Consider the following 19,660-nt stretch of genomic DNA (forward strand, 5'->3'; position numbering starts at 1 on the left):
GACAAAACAGATACATGGCAGAAGTGTCTGTTTATGCACACATTTCAAAGAGCATGGAAAAAAGCACCCTAAGCTACATTATCTTAGTGTGGTTGACATAAAACAGGGTTCCACATAAACTCCTAATGATGGCCATTACAAATTGTGTTAAGCCAAGGTGGTTTAAACATAGATATCCCATGTCCTTTGTTTATCACCATAATAAAAAGAGTTTGAATGCATTTCTACCACAATTAAGAGGAAACTTAGATTAGGAAGCATATTGATATTTTATTTTCCTACTATCAATAGCATTTCAAGTGACATTTTTATTCCTAGGAATTAGGTCTCACAATAATTCTCTGCCAACCCTTCTTTCTGTAAATAAATGCATTTGGGGCTTTGATTTGCTAGCATATTCTGAGCTTAGAATTTATCTTTACAGAAGCAATCACAATTTTCCTTGGCCATATTGATTGGGTCTTAGGAATCACATAGACCACTAATAAAATACATTGTTTATTGCTTTGACTTGTCTTGGAATCTGATCTTCTGCTCCTGTCATTGCAACACCTGATTTGAACCAGCAAACAAGGGCAAGTGGTAATGTGCTAGAGAACAAGCTGTGATTACATATCAAAAAGTGCATTTGAGTACAAGAATAAACAGTGAAACTTTGAAAGGCATTACCATTTATTAAGAAATAGCTCAGAAGCCCTAGTTCTGACAAGAAACAACTGGGATGAAGGGTGGCAAGAGCAAATGTAAACATTCTCTTTCAATTACTTAAACAGATCATCTGTTAATAGAAGGAGAAGCACAAGTGCATTGACCTCCACTGTGTTAAACAGGATCTAGTCAAATAGAGCAAAGGTGTTTTCAGTTCAGCCTAGATCATGTGTCATCATTTCAGGAAATCATGTTGGGAAGAGCGACCAGATTAAATGCACTTACTATCAAACCTGAAATGAGAGAAAGCAAGCAAATAAGAGCATCACCTTTGCTGGTACTCTACAGAACATCCATTCTCTCCTACAGCTCTGCCTCTAATCTTCAGTAAAGCAGCTGAAGTTCATGTCATGCAATAATGTGACTTTTGACAGAGACTGGAAGACTTGGCCTAGGGCAGCATTCAGGATGGCCCATCAGTTTGGGAAGGGATGTGTGATACAAGCCAGTTACTCCGGGAAATGTTCCTTACCTAGCATATGCCCTGCCACTTGAAAATTTGGGGGAACAGTTAATTGGATGCATCACTATTTGAAAAAGTTCAATACGAAGTCATAAATTATGCTTTCAGGTTATATTATGATTAGTATTAATCACAAGTTATATTATGATTAGCTTATATTATGAGTAAATGATTAACAACAGTACAAAAGCCAGTAACAACTTCATTCTATGTAGAATCTAAACTTCTCTCAGACTATTTCATAATTCAGGTGAGGAGCCCCAGTCTGATAATTTTTAAGATGTTTAGTTTGAAGTAATGCTCAATTTTTCTTAATATTTAATGTGAGAATTTGAACAATACACTATTTTTTTTTAAAGATTTTATTTATTCATTTAACAGAGAGGGAGAGTACAAGCAGGGAGAGTGGGAGGGAGAAGCAGGCTCCAGCCAGGAGCTGGATGTGGGACTTGATCCCACGACCCTGGGGTCACGACCTGAGCCAAAGGCGCCGTTTAATGAACTGAGCCATCCAGGCATCCCTATTTTTATTTTTTTAATATACTCCCAAAGCACACTGGATTATTAAAAATGAGATATGTTAAAATAGATCTAAACTCAGTGAGAGATAATCTGTAGAGATAAAGTGACCAGAAACATTCTAGTTAATTCCTAGAACGGAGTTCCTTATATACTCATAAATTGATTCTAGATTTGCAGTTGCCAGACTGATCTTGCTTATTTGCTTCAAAGATTTTTTTGGCAGGGGGAGGCCAAAACTTGGCTTAACCGTGCTCAGGTCTGAAAGTGCATTGTATGTTTCTAAGCATTTTGATGTAGAAGAAGGATAAAGAATGGGTATGTGTTTGGGCAGTGTATGTTAGGCAGCACAGTAAATTTACAGGAAAGTTGTAATTCTAGGAAATAAATAGGCACTAACATAACTGTCATAAATCATTGGAAATAAAAAGAAAATTGTACTCTTATAGCTACAAGGGGAAAAGAGAGAGAGAGAGACAACTCAATATCTAAATATTAACTTTAGGAAGATGATAAAACTATAGAAATGGTAGTTGAATTTATTAAGTAGACCTTTGTAGAACTGTTCAAGCTTTACACTCTTATAGAGTCTTATATAGAAGCTTTTTTAGTGTTGCATTTGTGAAGAGGTGGTCTGACAGGAGATACATTCCAACACCTATAGACCACTAACTATGCATTCTAAACATTTAAGAGAGTACATTGCTCTAACATTATAAATAAGCTAGTGTTTTGTTTTATGAAGAAATTGGTGGACCTGATTTCTTTCCTAAGATGTTTTTGCTAGAATTTCCTGAAGTCCAATTAGAGAGTTTGCAAAAATAAATAAATAAATAAATAATAAAAACAGGGTATAACTTATTTTTGAGGAAAAAGATCTGATTCTGAAGAAGCTATATTAATTTATTTTTGGCCTTGCATAATTTCGGAACTTAAACTTCTATAAAAGCAATAATGGTCATTTAACGTATTTTTTCCATAATATGATATTTTAGCATGCAATAAAATCAATAAAACAAAATAAACCATATTTGAAGTTTTTTTTAACTTATTCTTTGTTGCCAACTCCATTTATGAAATACAGGGAAATTGTTAAATTAAGCCAGTGTTCTTACTTAAAATGAGAGTAACAGGAAGGGGAAAAAAGATTTTTCCAACATTGTTTGTTATTTTTTAATTAAAAGATTCTCACCATATGATAGAATTTGATTTTCAACAAGATATACAGTGTTCTGACCTCACACTGAAACTTTTTTTTTTTTTTTTTTTAGTCCTGGAAACAAATATGCCATAAGAGCATGAAGAAACAAACTAAGGTAAAAAGAATTTTCACAAGGCATGCAAAGACATATTGCCTATTACCTTCCATGTTAGCAACATCTTGACTGAGATGAAAGAAGGGGAAAAATAAGGTAGCAAAAGTTTTTTTATAAGAATATTTGTTGTAGAATCAAGAACAAGTTTTCTTTCCATATTAAAAACTAGAAAATAAGATTTACTTGGAGTCTTGGGGGTGGGTGGAGAAGGCCTGTGGTGAGTTTTCAGTGAATTTATGAAAGGGAAAGCATTGCATCTGGCAAATGTGACCCATGACCATAATACCAATATGGCCACCATACTGACACACTGTAAGTACAAATTATGATTTGGGAGAAAAAAAAAATACTGAGGTACACTTGACTGTTCACTGGGTTTGACTAAGGAGTATATGATTAACTTATTTTTTTCTATCAGGTAAAGAAAATAAGGAACTACATTTTCCAATGGATTTTAAGAAGAAATTGTTAGAGTTAAGAATCTCTGTTTGGTCTGATGAAATCAGGATAGATGTGTATTTTATTTCTTTGACTGTGATGTTAAATTAATATGAATCTTACCATAACTTCTTGAATTATGAACAATTAATTATAATCTTCAGGACCAGGATTGGATGTTTCATATAGTTGGCTTTCATCCTTGTAATGGCTCTAATAGTAGATATTATTATCTCATATTTTACAAAAGAGGAAATTAAGCTTCAGATATGTTCAAATTTACTTTATTAATAAGTAGCAGACCTGGGATTTGAACCCATTTCAAATTCATGCTGTTTCCATTCTGCCACTTACCATGTAAGTGCATATTTTTTTGGCTATGCTCATTTATGTGAATTCAAAGTAAAATGGGAAATATGAGTCATTTACTGAGTAGAAATTTTTATAATTTTTGCTAAAGAACAACTTTGAAATTGGCAAGTAATCAAAACTTTGTATTTAAAACACAAAAGACATTCTTGAGTTCAGGCATTCCTAATCAAACTGGCTTTTCTTTGTATAATTAAATCACACTCTGAAATTCCAGTCCTTATTTCTATCAAAACAAATCAACACTTTTTTGTTGTTGTTGTTTTTATAGTAAAGGACCTGCCTATATCTTATTATCATTTTTCCCTTTGTTTTATAATACAAAAGAGAGGTTTGATGGATTGTTTTCCCTGTCATGTTGGGAAGACCTTTTAACTTGAGCCTGTGCATTTCTTAAATGTCTGGAAATACATGCACCATTTTGTATTCAGTGACTAAGTGCATTTTTCTGGCAATGGGTCCCTTAGATTTCTTTGGATTACAAAGGAGTCTATGACTGAAAAGAGAGATTAAAAACTACTTACTGCCGTAGCAGAAGCTTGTTTTTTTCTTGATAGTATTTCTATAAATAAATGGGATGGAAAATACAATAATATTTAGTCAAACCTTGTCAAACAGAGACAAAGCATTTTCTTTTTAAACCATACATGAACAACATGCCTTTCTTTCAGGTCATTTGAAATAAGCTTTTATCTTCAAAATAAAAAACAAAATAAACTAAGGACAAGAATTTAAAAAAATTCTCTGGGACAACATAGTGGCTTTCCAAAACTGGAAGAAAAATAGAGGTGATGTCTATTTTATCCTGACAACCAAAGTTTGTCTTAAATAAATAATAAAATAAAAGAAATACAACTCAAAAAAATCAAAAGAAAGATAGTAGGTTGTCAGTTTAAGCATTTCTAATTAAAGATTCAGCTAGGTACCCATCTGTGTTATCTAACTAAGCATTTCCTAAATTTACCCTTGAACTGGATATTTAATGATAGTTTTATAATGGAAATGACCCCTAAATAGGTCATTCAAGTTTTTTTCTTGCCTCATTAAACATGGAAGAGGTGAATGTTATGAGCCTCCTTGATTTTTTTCCATAAGGCAGTGACTTAATAGCATGTGTGAATAAGGCATTTGCTTAATCCATCATCCTGAGTGTTTTTTCCCTAGATAATGATAATCCCAAATTATATACACCTCTTTTATTACAAGAGTCCAGTCTATCACTTCCACAAAAATCAGGTTTTTTCTAAGCTTTGCAACTCAAAGTGAGTGCAGACTAATCTTGTTCTGAACACTTCAGCAAAGTTTGCAATAAATAGAAAGGCACCAAGATGGTCCAAGGGTTGGGCTTTTGGTGAACCTTTGGATTTTTGAAATGAGCAATCATTTTTCTTTTTTGTATAGTTACCCTAAAATAGCAGTCATACTTTATTTGGATAATAAATTGATTTTGATTCATATTTTTTTAAAAAAATGAATAAAAAATGAATAAAAAGTTAAAAAAAATATGAATAAAAAGTTAACCTTTTTTTTTTTTTCTCATTGTCTTACATTCTGTCCCGGGTCTAAATTCTGCTTTTACAGAGGATATTTATGGAGTGGCATTTGGAACCATTATTTTGCACTATTAGTGGTTGTCATCTATACAGGTTTTACGCACATCAAATAGGGAAAGGATAGGTTTCGGTTGTCTGTCGTGTGCACCAGGAAGAACTCATAGCATTACACTCAGTTCCCTACGCCATCTAGTACAGATGGAGTCATTCTGTTCCCATGGAGAAGAGGAAGCACTTTGGAAACATACATATCCATTGACCCTTGTTGGATTCTTCATATGCCTTTACCGAAGTCCATCTCAGTCATAGTTTGGAAGTAGTATACAGACAGCACTTCAAATATCCAGAAAGGGGACTGCTACACCAAGTATAGATAATCAGGTCCATTTTTATGAACAAATACACAGACTCAATCCCTCATTTTCCTTAAGCTTTGCCTTAACTTTGAGTATCCCCTGAGCAGTTCATCCTTGGATTCTACTGCAAGATAACTTTTGATATAGGAAAATACTTGGCACAAGCTTGCAGTCCTCTGTAAATAGGAGCATAACTAAGTACATTATATCTTTCACACTTCAGAAATTCTCCCCATGTAATCTTGTCACGTTTTTTCCTCTATGGTCATAGCCACATTTGTTAGGCAATAGCTAAGAATGAATAAATAATTATCCTCTATAAGAAAGGGAGTAATAGATTTGGTTTCCAAATGTATTTGAATTTTAGTACATTATATAACATGAAAATTTTCTTATTGTGTTCATCATTATTTATTTTTGATAATTACAAAGAAAAATGCTCAGATTAATTATAAAGTTTTTATTAATTATTTTAGCATAAGTTAACCCAAAGTGTTATTCCATAAGAAATCAAATATGGTGCCATAAAAAAGTCAAATATTTTAAAGGCTCAACCCTTAAAGTAAAATCTATTATTGACCCTTTTCATAACATTTCCAAGTGCCTCTGGTTATGTTGTTTGCAAAAGCCTCTTCAAATCATTATTTTCTCAGCGTAGTTTATTTAATGCCATGGTTGCTGCCTATATGTATGATAAATAAATATAAAGTAAAGGGCAGGTCTCCAATGGCATCTCAGGGCACTGGGAAAGAAGCATTTTTCTTTTACCATTGACTTACGTTAAGTATTCAGCTCAGGTTAGAGAAGATGGTCGTCTGATTGCCTGCCCTATTTTTCTTTGCCAGAGCAGATAGAGTATGCTTATCTATTAAAAGCACTCTACAGTAACATTAAGCCAGGACACCTGTGGAGCTTGTCAAAGCAGGTTCTCAAACAGGTCACTGGTTGCTGGGGCAGCTTCAAGAACAGAATAACAAGCACTCTTTGGTATGGGAAACAAGGATCTCAGTGTCTTCAAGTGGCCTGTGTAGAAGAGAAACTTAACCAACGAGAGAGAGAAAGGAAAAGATCTTCCTTTGCCTTCGTGTCTTAATTGATCATTAATCCATAGTTTTATTTTAAATTCATGTCTTAGTGCCCAGTGCCAACAGCAAAATTATTATAAATATTTGAACAAATATTTGAACAGAAGGTGCATGGTGTTAAGAGACTTTACTTTTCTGAAGCCAGAAGACAATATGTGACATCAACTTACAGCAAACAATGCTCTTGTACTCCTTTTCCTCTTATAACAATAAAAATAAGTGACCTCGGCAAACTGGAGGCTATAATATCTTACTTTTTTATATCGTGAGGAGTATGGGATTGTTAGAATCATTTTGACGGGTCTTTTTAGCTGAGTAACATGTTTAAAAGCATTCTGATAATTTTAGAAAGTTATAAAGTAGCGATAATTTATGTTTAGATTTTTTAATGTCAGTCGGTAGGCAGTAGGATGAAATAAATTCTAAAGGCATAGAATAGTGTAACCAACTATTTAATGTCCAATTACAGAGTCACGTGCAATACTCTAGAAATAGAGTTAGGAGCAATATCACTTTTTTGTTAGAATTAAGGAATGCATTTGTTGTGATGAGCACCAGGTATCGTATGGAAGGGTTGAATCACTATATTGTACACGTGAAACTAGTATTACACCATATGTTAACTGGAATTTGAATAAGAACTTTAAAAAGTTTTAGCTTTAAAGTGAATAGCTTTATTACTTTAAGTAGCATATTTTTTCCCCTAAAAGACCAAAACCGCTCATTTTATCTAATGTGATATTTGTGAAAACTAAATGTAGATATTGAGAACTTACCTACGTATCAGATCACTTGAACTCATATTTCATCTTCACTATATGAAATAATCATTTCAGGGACTATAGGTGTTCGCTATGTATTTTTAGTGTATTTCATAGTGATTAGAGCAACATTATTTCAAATGAAAAATCACATTCTCTATCAAATAGCAATGAAAATGTCTCTAAGTTACCTGGAACCAACCCTCAAGGTTTTTACAAATTGAAGGAAGGAAAGAATAATGCTCTGCCCCAAGTTATTTCCTAAAGGTTTTTGCTTTTGGCTTTTTAATACACTTTGAATATCTGAAACAAAATAATTTATTATTTTGCCTAACAACTAAGTTATTATCTGTTAAATGAAATGATGACTGCTGAAGAGATACACATTTGGTGCATAGTGGAGTAAAATGAAAGTATAGAGGATTAAAATGTAACATCAGCTTCTTTGCAGAGTGAAAACCCCCCAGATAAATTCTGGATCTGAGGATACTTTTATAAATTAGAATAAAATTGTTTCATTAAATATCTGAATATAATCCTGGGTCAAATTGATTTTTTTATATGTCAGTCAGATAAAAGGTATTCAAATTGGTGAAGAAGAAGTCAAACTCTCTTTCTTCACAGATGACAAGATACTTTATGTGGAAAACCCAAAATACTCTACCCCCAAATTACTAGAACTCATACAGCAATTCAGTAACATGGCAGGATACAAACCCACTGCATAGGAACCAGTTGCTTTTCTATACACTAACAATGTAACTGTTAGAGAAATAAGGAAATCGATTCCATTTACAATAGCAGAAAAAACCATAAGATGTCTAGGAATAAACCTAACCAAAGAGGTAAAAGATCTATATTCTAAAAACTATGAAACACTTATGAAAGAAATTGAAGAAGACACAAAAAGCTGAAAAAACATTCCATGCTCATGGATTGGAAGAATAAACTGTTAAAATGTCTATGCTGCCCAGCTTAATCTACACTTTCAATGCCATTCTTATTACAATACAATTGACATTTTTCAAAGAGCAGAAACAAACAATCTTAAAATTTGTATGGAAGCAAAAAAGACCCCAAATCACCAAGGAAATGGTGAAAAAGAAAACAAAGCTGTGGGTGTCATGTTGCCTGATTTCGTGCTATATTACAAAGCTGTGATCACCAAGACAGCATGGTATTGGCACAAAAATAGACACGTAGATCAATGGAACATAATAGAATATCCAGAAATGGACCCTCAACACTCTGATCAACTAATCAGGAAAAAATATCTAATGGAAAAAAGATAGTGTCTTTAATAAATGGTCTTGGGAAAATCAGACAGCTATATGCAGAAGAATGACACTTGGCCATCTTCTTACACCATACACAAAGATAAACTCTAAATGGATGCGAGACCTCAATGTGAGACAGGAATCCATCAAAGTTCTAGAGGAGAACATAAGTAATAACCTCTTCGACACTGGCCATAGAAACTTCTTTCATGACACATCTCCAAAGGCAAGGGAAACAAAAGCAAAAATGAACTTTTGGGACTTCATCAAGATAAAAAGTTTCTGCATAGCAAAAGAAACAGTCAACAAAACTAAGAGACAGCCCATGTAATGGGAGAAGATATTTGCAAATGATATTACAAATAAAGGGCTGGTATCCAAGATCTATAAAGAATTTCTCAAACTCAAACCCAAAAAGCAAATAATCAAGTCAAAAAATGGGCAGAAGACATGAACAGCTACTTCTCCAATGAAGACATACAAATGACTAACAGACACATGAAAAAATGTTCATTATCATTAGCCAAATTCAAATCAAAACCACATTGAGATACCACCTTATACCATTTAGAATGGCAAAAATTAACAAGGCAGGAAACAACAAATGTTGGCGAGAACATGGGAAAAAGGGAATCCTATTACATTGTTGGTGGGAATGCAAGCTGGTACAGCCACTTTGGAAAACAGTATGGAGCTTCCTCAAAAAGTTAAAAATAGAGATCATTATGACCCAGTAATTGCACTACTAGGAGCAGTATACAGATGTAGTGAAAAGAACGTCACATACACCCCAATATTCATACCAGCGATGTCCACAGTAGTCAGACTATGGAAGGAGTTGAGATGCATTTGAACAAATGAATAGATAAAGAAGATACAGTCCATATATACAATGGAATATTACTCAGCCATCAAAAAGGATGAATATCCACCATTTGCACTGACATGAATAGACTAGAGGGGGTTATGCTAAGTGAAATAAGTCAAGAAGGGAAAGAATTATCATATGGTTTCACTCATATGTGGAACATAAGGAATAGCATGGAAGACATTAGGGGAAAGAAGGGAAAACTGAGGGGGAGGGAATCAGAGGGGGAAGATGAACCATGAGAGATGATGGATTCCAGGAAAAAATCTGAGGGTTTCAGAGGGGAGGGGGTGGGGGGATGGGGTAGCCCAATGATGGGTATTAAAGAGAACATGTGTTGTAATGAGAACTGGGTCTTATATGCAAACAGTGAATCATGGAATATTACATCAAAAACTAACGATGTTCTGTATGGTGACTAAAAAATTTTAAAAAATATCTTTCAAAGGGAAAATTAAAATAAACACTATATCCATGTTATATATCTAGAAGCAAAGGTACATATATGTGTATGTGTATATATATATTTTGTAAACCAAGAATTTTTTTTTTAAGAATAGCTTTGCTGTTACATAATGAGGCATATACTTGATAAGAAATTGTCAGACAGTCTTCCAAAGTGGTTACACCATTGTATTTTTTTGCCAACAATTTATGATATAGTTCTAGCCATACCACATTTTGCTAGCTTTTGGTACTGATCAGTCTTTTAAATTTAAGCCATGTTAATAGATGCATAATGCTACCTCATTATGATTTGTTGATTAAAATGATTTCTCATTTAAGTATAATAACACACGTTACATTAGTTTCTGTATAACATAGTGATTCAACTTCTTTATATGTTATGCTGTGCTCACAATAATGTGACTACCAACTGTCACTATACAACACTATTATACTATTGACTATACTCTCTATGATGTACCTTTTATTTTCATGACTTATGCATTTGGGTTTTCCAGATAACTAATACTACTAAGCCATTTTTAATGTGCTGATTAGCCATTTGTATATCTTATTTTTTGATATGTTTGTTCAAATTTTTCCTATTTTATTCAATTGTCTATTACTGAATTGAAATTCCTTACATAATGTGGTTATTAGTCACAAAGCGGTATGTTTTCTAGAGTCTTACCTTTAAGCAATTGTTGTATCTGATAATTTACATAATTAGGATCTAGATCCTGCTGGAATCCTGGATCTTTGTCAGTAATAGACAATATGTCAATCATATTTCATTGAATGTCTACTACTAAATTACCAAGTCATGAGTATGTGTAGAAATGGACCAACAGACACAAGGAATAAAATACTATTTTGGAGAAATAATCTTAGCCATAAAAAAGGATATGGTGGGCGCCTGGGTGGCTCAGTGAGTTAAGCCGCTGCTTTCAGCTCAGGTCATGATCTCAGGGTCCTGGGATTGAGTCCCACATGGGGCTTTCTGCTCAGCAGGGAGCCTGCTTCCCTCTCTCTCTTTCTCTGCCTGCCTCTCTGCCTACTTGTGATCTCTGTCAAATAAATAAATAAAATCTTAAAAAAAAAAAAAAAGAATATGGTTTGAGAAGATGTATAATCTAGCATTTCCGCCTGTAGATTTGGAGTGAATCAGAGTTGCCCTTGATTTTTAGTCCCTCTGTTTGTTGTATATGTCACTCTGGGAAAGTCACATAAGCTCACCAAACTTCAATATTCTCTCTTGGAAAATAGGATAATGTTATATATGCTGTCCTCTGTAAAGTTATCATAAGGAGTAAATGAAAGGTTTAAATGTCTTGCCCCCAGCCCTGGATATGAGGTGGTACTAAAGAAAGCTTGTTTTGTTGTCGTGTGTTTTGTTCGCTTCAGTATGTAGAAGTAGTCCAGTTCTAACAGTAACTAGCCTGAGAAGTGCATCTCTTTGAAATCCAGTTTTTTTCACTTGCTCTACTTCTCAAGATTATCTTGAAAGATCAACAAGATAACATACTAGTGAGTCTATAAACCATATTTTAAAATAAAAGATAATATTAGCCATGCATTAGTTTATAAAAAAATCTTTGGCAGGTATATATTGTGCCAGATACTGTATTAGGCACAAAGATACAGCAATGCTGAAATCATAATTCTTTATTACAAGGAGATATCAGTCCAATAGAGGTACAGAAGAACATATATATATTATAATCTGGAATGAAAAAAGATTAATATAGGGATAACAGTAGTACCTTAGGACCTCTGAAAAAACATTGTCCAGCTGTGATCAGCCTGGAGCTAAGTCTAAAAGATGATGGAGATGTAGCAAGGCAAAGCAGGAGAAAGGCCATTCAGAGAGCAAAATTAAGAAAACAATCACAGGTATGGGGTATTCAGAGAAATGTAGAAGACTCTATATTGATGGCATATATATCTGGAGGCAGGGGGTAGCAGCAGATGAAGATGAGTAGAAGGAGCTGGCCTCATATGAATCTGAAAAAATATTATTTTAACTACATTACTATTATTGATGTCTGAGTTTGGTAGAATAAAGCCCTAGATGATAGGTTTCCATATAGAGATGGGATGACTGGCTCTTGGCACATTCACTGAATCCACTGGTGAGAGAAAAGGTCTGTAGTCCTTGCCGTCATACCTACAGTCCTCCATCTTTTACAGTGAGAACAAAGAAGGAAAATTCATAAGCAGAAATGAGTAGTACATTTTAGAAAGGATTTGATAGGTAAGATACCTGTCAAAATAACGATGTTCTTCATATCATCTGTTGTTAAATCAGAACCTTCACTAATTGGAGTAACTAATTTTCTAAACTTTTTGTGTGCACACACACACACACACACACACAGATTTCAGCTCAGAAATTGACATATAGACAAATACATTTTTTTATAAATCCCTGTGACAAAACTTCCTGTAATTAACCTTTATTTCTCTGCTTTTGCTTTTTCATGTAAACTCAGGGTCAGCTGTGGTTAAGGGTGTCTTTCTTTAAGTCTTCTACCCTTTTCAATGGTTAATTCCTAGCATAGTACAATAAGAGTTAAATGAAGCTCTCCAGAGTCAAGAAAACATATGAGATAAAATTCCAAAGCAGATGTAAATAACCAAGTCAAGGACTTCATGTAGTCCAGATAGCATTATTACTGAAAATGAATGAGGTCACCATATTTTCTTGTTAATTGTTAATTTTCTGTATTGTTTGCTATCAGGAAACCAGGGACTACTGATCAAATTATCTTGCTTAGTTAATCATTTAGAATTATTTTTCCCTTCCTAAGTCTCCTTTAAGTTCTCTGTTTCTTGAATTTCGATTTCAAGCTCAGAAAAAGAGAAGTACCCTCAGATTGTTTTTCAGAGTCCATAGTCTCTCATGGTTCACCTCCCCTTCCAATTTCCCCCAACTCCCTTCTCCACTCTAAGTCCCCATGTCCTCCAGGTGGTGGGTATTATAGAGGGCACGGATTGCATGGAGCACGGGGTGTGGTGCAAAAATAATGAATACTGTTATGCTGGAAATAAAAATAAATTAAAAAAAAAAGAAAAGAAAAAGAGAAGTAGCAGCAATCTCTGATTCAATAAATAGACTTAAAGAATTGGTTATTAAGAAATATTCAAGGGGTATCTGGGTGGCTCAGTGGGTTAAGCCTCTGCCTTCAGCTCAAGTCATGATCTCAGGGTCCTGGGATCGAGCCCCATATCAGGCTCTCTGCTCGGCGGGGAGCCTGCTTCCCCCTCTCTCACTGCCTGCCTCTCTGCCTACTTGTGATCTCTGTCTGTCAAATAAATAAATAAAATCTTTAAAAAAAAGAAATGTTCCAAATATAAGAGTTTTCCAATCTTAAAATCTATATAAATACTTCCAGGTTCACACCTGAACAAGAAACATGAATATACCCTCATTGGAAAGACTTATCTTTTATTTTCTAGAAAACTCCCCTGGCAATTCTATTCAACTTCTTGAGAGTAATGCTCGATTTTATTTTTCATAACAGAATGTGTAGACATAATGTCTGAGCATTCAGTCACGGAAAAAATGAAGTTATTGTATTGCCTGACCAAGTCCTTTATTATGTTTGACCAACTTCCTTTTAGAGAAGCATTGCTATATGAGGTATGGAAAGAATATTCACATTTAAGAGCTGCCTCTGCCAATTACAACTGAAGTAACTTTGTATATATCACTTAATGTCCCCAAGGCCCAATTTCCTCATCTATGAAATGAGAATGACAGATGCCTAAGAAGGTTGATATTTTTTAAGTTGATAATGGAGGTAGAAGAGTTTTGTGGGCTGTGAAACTTTATATGAATTTAGGTGCTGTTTTCCATGATCCTTGGCAGTAGTATTTTTTTATTCGGCCTGCTAAAGCAAACAAAACACAAAAGAAGACCAAAAAGAAAAAAAGTTAAGCTTAAGTGGGAGGTTTTCAGTTTAAGGTTCATAGTTTCTGGCAATAATTCTTTTGTTCATGTTTACATTAAAAAGACCTTCTGATTATCTATCAACAGTTTTCATTGTTCTCCTGTACATTGTAACATCCTTTCAAAATCTCTGTATGTAGCTAATACAGGAAGGGCCATAACATTGTTTAACAGCAAATGTTTGAACAGCAGAGGGAAGGAAGATATGACATTCAACATAATGATCCAGGAAGTTCCTAGATTCAGTGATTTCTGTGAAATGCAGCTGGGAAGCTATTTTCTCCCCATCCAGAGCCAGGATGGTGCAAACACCTGTCTCCAAGGTACTATGTGGCAAATGACTACAAGAAATTCAGCTCACCAATGAGAAAATTGCAGATCAGAGAAGACTAAAGACAGAGATCATTCTTTTTTCTTTTTTTTTTTTTAAGATTTTATTTATTTATTTGACAGAGAGATCATGAGTAGGCAGAGAGGCAGGCAGAGAGAGAGAGAGAGGAGGAAGCAGGCTCTCTGCTCGGCAGGGAGCCTGATGTGGGGCTTGATCCCAGGACCCTGGGACCATGACCTGAGCCAAAGGCAGAGGCTTTAACCCACTGAGCCACCCAGGCGCCCCCAGAGATCATTCTTTAAGTAGGATCAGCTATTTTGAAGAACAAACTGAAATAGAATGAAGAATGATGAAGAACAATGGAATTTCTTCATGAACTATGAGAGCAAGAGTTGTTATAGTTGGTTTTACAGGAAACTTCTAAACTGCTTATCACTATTTTATTTCCACAACAGTAATGTGTGACTGACTGATTTTCTTCATATCTTCACTGATATTGGGTGTTGTCAACTTTTCTTATTTTAGCCATTCTAATAAGTATGTGGCATTAAGTCATTATAATTTTAATTTTAATTTTCCTAATGGTTACTAATGTTGAACATTCTTCACATACTTATTTTCCATCTGTGTATCCTGTGCAATGAAATATCTCTTCAGTCTTTTGTACACTACCTAATTTGGTTATTTTTTTACAGTTGAGTTTTTAGAGTTCTTTACATATTCTTGGCACTAGTCTTTTATTAGATACATGGTGCATTAGTTTGCTAGTGCTGCCACAACAAAGTATCCACAGTCTGGGTGGCTTAAACAACAAAACTTTATTTGCTCAAAATATTGGAGACTAGAAATCCAAGATCAAGTCATCAGCAAGGTTGAAAACTTCTCTGGTAGGCCTGCAAGTGGCCCTTTGTCTTCTATTGTCTTCTCGTGGTCTTATATGTGTCTTAATCTTTGCGTAAAGGACATTTTAGATTAGATCCTGTCCTAATTACCTCATTGTAACTTAATTACCTCTTTAAAGACTTATCTCCATATAGCCACATTTTGAGACAATGGGGTAAGGACTTCAGCATATGAATTGAGGCTGAGGCAGCACATTTTAGTTTATAACACGTGGTTTGCAAATATTTTCTTCTAGTTTGTACCTTGTCTTTCTTTCCTGTTAGTAGGATCTTTCATAAAGCAAATATTTTTAATTTTGATGAACTCCAATTTATCAATTGTCCAGGTCCCAAAGATCTTATCTTCTGTTTCTTTTTTCCCTAAACAATTTATGACCTTACCGTTTGCCATTTAAGTTTGTAACCATTTTGAGTTAACTTTTATATGGCATATGAAGTTTAAATTAAGGTTATATTTTTGTTTTGTTTGTTTGTTTGTTTTTTCTCCCTATGGCTATCTAGTTGGTTTTAGTAGTTTATTTTGGGGACAACTATTGTTCCATAAAGGAACTGATTTTGTACCTTTGTAAAAAGTCAGTTGGGTATATTTGTGAGGGTCTATAGCTGAGTTCTCCGTATTGGTTCCACTGATGTGTATGTCTACCCTTTCTGAAATATTACACATCTTGATTACTGTAACTATATAAGTTTTGAAATCAAATAAACTGATTCCTTTCATGTTCTTGCTCTATAACAAAAACATTTAGGCATAAATTTTAAAATAATCTTCCCTATATCTATAAGAATCTTGTTGGTATTTTATAAGAATTGTTTTAAATTTGTAAAATAATTAGGAGAAAATTGACATCTTTACTGTGTTGAGACATCCTATCCGTATACACAGTATGTCTCTTATTTCAATCTTTGATTTCATTGGTTAATATTTTGTGTTTTTTTCAGCATATAAATCCTATATATGTGTTGTTACATTTATAACTTAGTAATTATATGACTGTAAATAGTACTGTATTTTTTAATTTGGGGGTCTTCATCTCTATTTGCTGGTATATTTTTGTATCTGCTGTATTCACTTCTTGTTTCTAGGAGTTATGTAATGGAATCTTTTTGATGTTCTATGTAGACAATCATCCCTCTTCAGATAGGAACAGTTCTATTTTTTTCTTTTTAACAGACTGTATGACTTTATTTCTTTTTCTTACTTATTTGCAGTGGTTAGAACGCCCAGTCTGATATTGAATGGTAGTGGTTAGAGCAGACATACTTAACTTCTTCCTGATGCTAAGGAGAAATCCTTCAGTCTTTTACCACTATATTTAATGCTACCTGTAGTATTTTGTAGGCCTTCTTTATCAGGTTAGGTGATTTCTCTGTATTTTTAATGGGGAATTTATATAGAATGGGTGTTAAATACTGTGAACTTCTTTTTGTGCACTGATTGATATGTCCATGGGATTTTTCTTCTCTATCCTGTTAATATGGTAGAATGCATTGATTTTTAAGAACTGAAACAAACTGTCAGTTTTGGAATAAAACTTCTTGGTTCTGGTATATAATTATTTTTGTATATTGCTAAAATCTATTTGAGAATATATATTCATGAAGGTTATTGAGCTGTAGTTTTCCCTTTTTTTGTATTGTTTTAGTATCAGGGTAAGCTTTGTTTCATAAAATGAATTCAAAATTTTTATTCTTTTCTGTTTTCTGGAGTAAGTTGTGCAGAATTAGTGTTAGTTCTTCGTTAAATGTTTGGTAGAATTCTCCAATGAACTAATTGGGCCTGGATTTGTTTGGGGAGGGGTGCTTAAATTACAAAAAAAAAAGTCCTTAATGGGGCTATTCAAATTACTTTTTTATTTTTCATTTTGGGTTCAGTGTTGTAGCTTTTGCTTTTGAAGAACTCTTTTCCACCTGAGTTTATGGATATATGAATTTATGGATATAGAGTTGTTCCTACTCAAGGCCTACAGTAATATACCATTTCATTATTGATACTGACCATTTGAGTTTATTTTCTTTTTTAAATTTGTAGTCTTGCTTGTGGTTTGTCAATTTTACAGATATTTCAAAAAACTAATTTTAAATTTATTTTTTCTATACCTTTTCTGTTTTAAATTTCATTGATTTCTGCTGTTTATCATTTCATTCATTCTGTTTGGTTTGTTTTGCTTTTCTTTTTATTCAGGTTTGTGGGATAGGAAATCAGATTATTGATTTCTTTTTTTCTCTTTTGTAACACACATTTAGTGCTATAAAAATCTCTCACAGCTAAAGCATTGTGCCACAACTTTGATATGTTGTGTTTTCATTTTTGCTCAGTTTAAGGTATTTTTAAAACTTTTTTGAGAATTTTTCTTTAATAGCTTCTCGGCCTTTTGGCTAAGATCAAGTGGAGAATTTTTCTTTAAACCATCGATTAGAAGTGTGTTCTTTAGTTTGAGTTTTTTTTGGTTATTATTATAGATAATTTCAAGTCTAAATTTTGGAGGTTTGTTTATGGCTCAGGATATGACTAATCTATGCGTATATTTGTGGATACTTAAAAAGAATATGTATTCTACTATTTTGGAGTGGAATATTCTCTAGTAAATATTGGTTAGAACCTGTTAATTGATGGTGATACTTTTATTGAACCTGTTGATTGAAGATGATATACCTTACTGATTTTCTTTCTAGTTGTTCCATGAATTGTTGAGATAGAGTCTTAAAGTCTTCAGATTATGCATTTGTCTACTGCCATTAAACAAGAAGATTAAAATAAAATTGTGGAATGGGAATATATTTTTAAATAAATTTTTTTAAACCTTAAATGTAATCTATTTTATCATCTCCTCATTGGGGCAAGCATTTTGGTAAAATTTAAAATTCATTTCTATGAATTAGAAGCTCATTAGAATGTTATAACCATATGAGCCTAGCTTTTTTTAAGTGGGCTTATGTGGCAAAATGTGCATATAATGATAATATTAACAAAGGCACAAAGACATTTTGTCTCTTGTGATTTGATATATATCTTTTTGATGTCAGAATATTTCATAATTTTTATATGTCCATTTTTCATATCACTCAATTGCACTGAACATCCAAATATAAAATTACTGTTAAGAAACTGGTCTACATGCATAATGCAAAGTACCCAATTTATATTTTCAGTATATCACATACTTTTGACAAATCATAATTAGTAACTTTCATAATATAAACTTATTCAACAGATTTCAAAACAAAAGAAGATAAGTTTATGCAAATTGAGTTATTATTTAGTCTTCATTAAATTTTTTTCATAATTATATATATAAAGAACTCTTCCTGGGATATAATTAAGTGTTAATCTAAAGAATATTCAAGATCTGTTTTTTGGTTCTATATTTCACTATTTCTCAAAGCTTGCTTCTCTGACCACTTGTATCAGATGTCACAAGTGTTATGAAGAACTAGATGACCAGATCCTACCCAGTTTGACCCAGTTTGCTGTATTAATATCTCTTGGCCACAGCCTAGGGAAATCTGGGGAATAATTGTTTTAAACAGCTCTCTTAAACAGATCTCTCTCTCAGCATAATAAAGTTTGAAAATTCTGCCTTACTTGTTCAAAATCTAACATAGACCATCAGACCAAAAACTTGTAATTTAAAATGCCAATGGATAGATTTAATATTTAGACTCTTCTTTCTACTGTACTTTGCTTAACTTTTTACTATGTGTTACATTCAAAACTGCAATCAAGTGCTATCATACATATTTTTTGTAATTTCAAGAATTTGGTGTGATTTTTCATGTTTTGCCTCACATTCTCTTCCCTATATATTGCTACCCTTCTGTAACACTTCAAGATGGCAAATTCTCTGGAAGCAAGACCATTAATAAGCTCAATATCTGTTTTCCATCTTCCTTTGAATTAATAACACCATTTTGTTAAATTTTCATAGTATCTTTTCAAATACATTAAATATTTTTTATCATTTAAAGAGATGATTCCTAGGTTTTGACAACTGTCAAGTGCCATATATCTGTGATGGAATTATGTAGATTATGTATGACTCTTGGCTACTGTGAACACTGAGTCTTGACTTGGTCTGGAATTTCATGTGAAAGCTAGAAACTCTTGTTACCCCAGTATCATTTTTCTCCACAGTAGTGTCTCTGTCAGTGTGTATAAGTCACTAGGAAGTCTTGATGTCCTTTGAGAGCCACTGAGATTTCTTCCTCTTTAAATGAATTCCTTAGAAATATTTCCCTATAGGTTTTCTTAAGCTATAGGATTGACCTAACACAATAGAAGTTATTACTAGAACCAGACTGTTTGATGTTCATAATT

The 19,660-nt window shown here is 33.4% G+C and overlaps 1 protein-coding gene across 1 annotated transcript in view; it reads right to left on the reverse strand.

Annotated features, from left to right (window-relative positions):
* The window catches only part of GPC5 (glypican 5), a 1,399,440-nt gene that overhangs the window by 168,268 nt on the left and 1,211,512 nt on the right, over positions 1-19,660 (reverse strand). The window lies entirely within an intron of this gene.

The sequence above is a fragment of the Mustela erminea genome, chromosome 15 (genome assembly GCF_009829155.1).
Source record: "Mustela erminea isolate mMusErm1 chromosome 15, mMusErm1.Pri, whole genome shotgun sequence".
Lineage (NCBI taxonomy): Eukaryota > Metazoa > Chordata > Mammalia > Carnivora > Mustelidae > Mustela > Mustela erminea.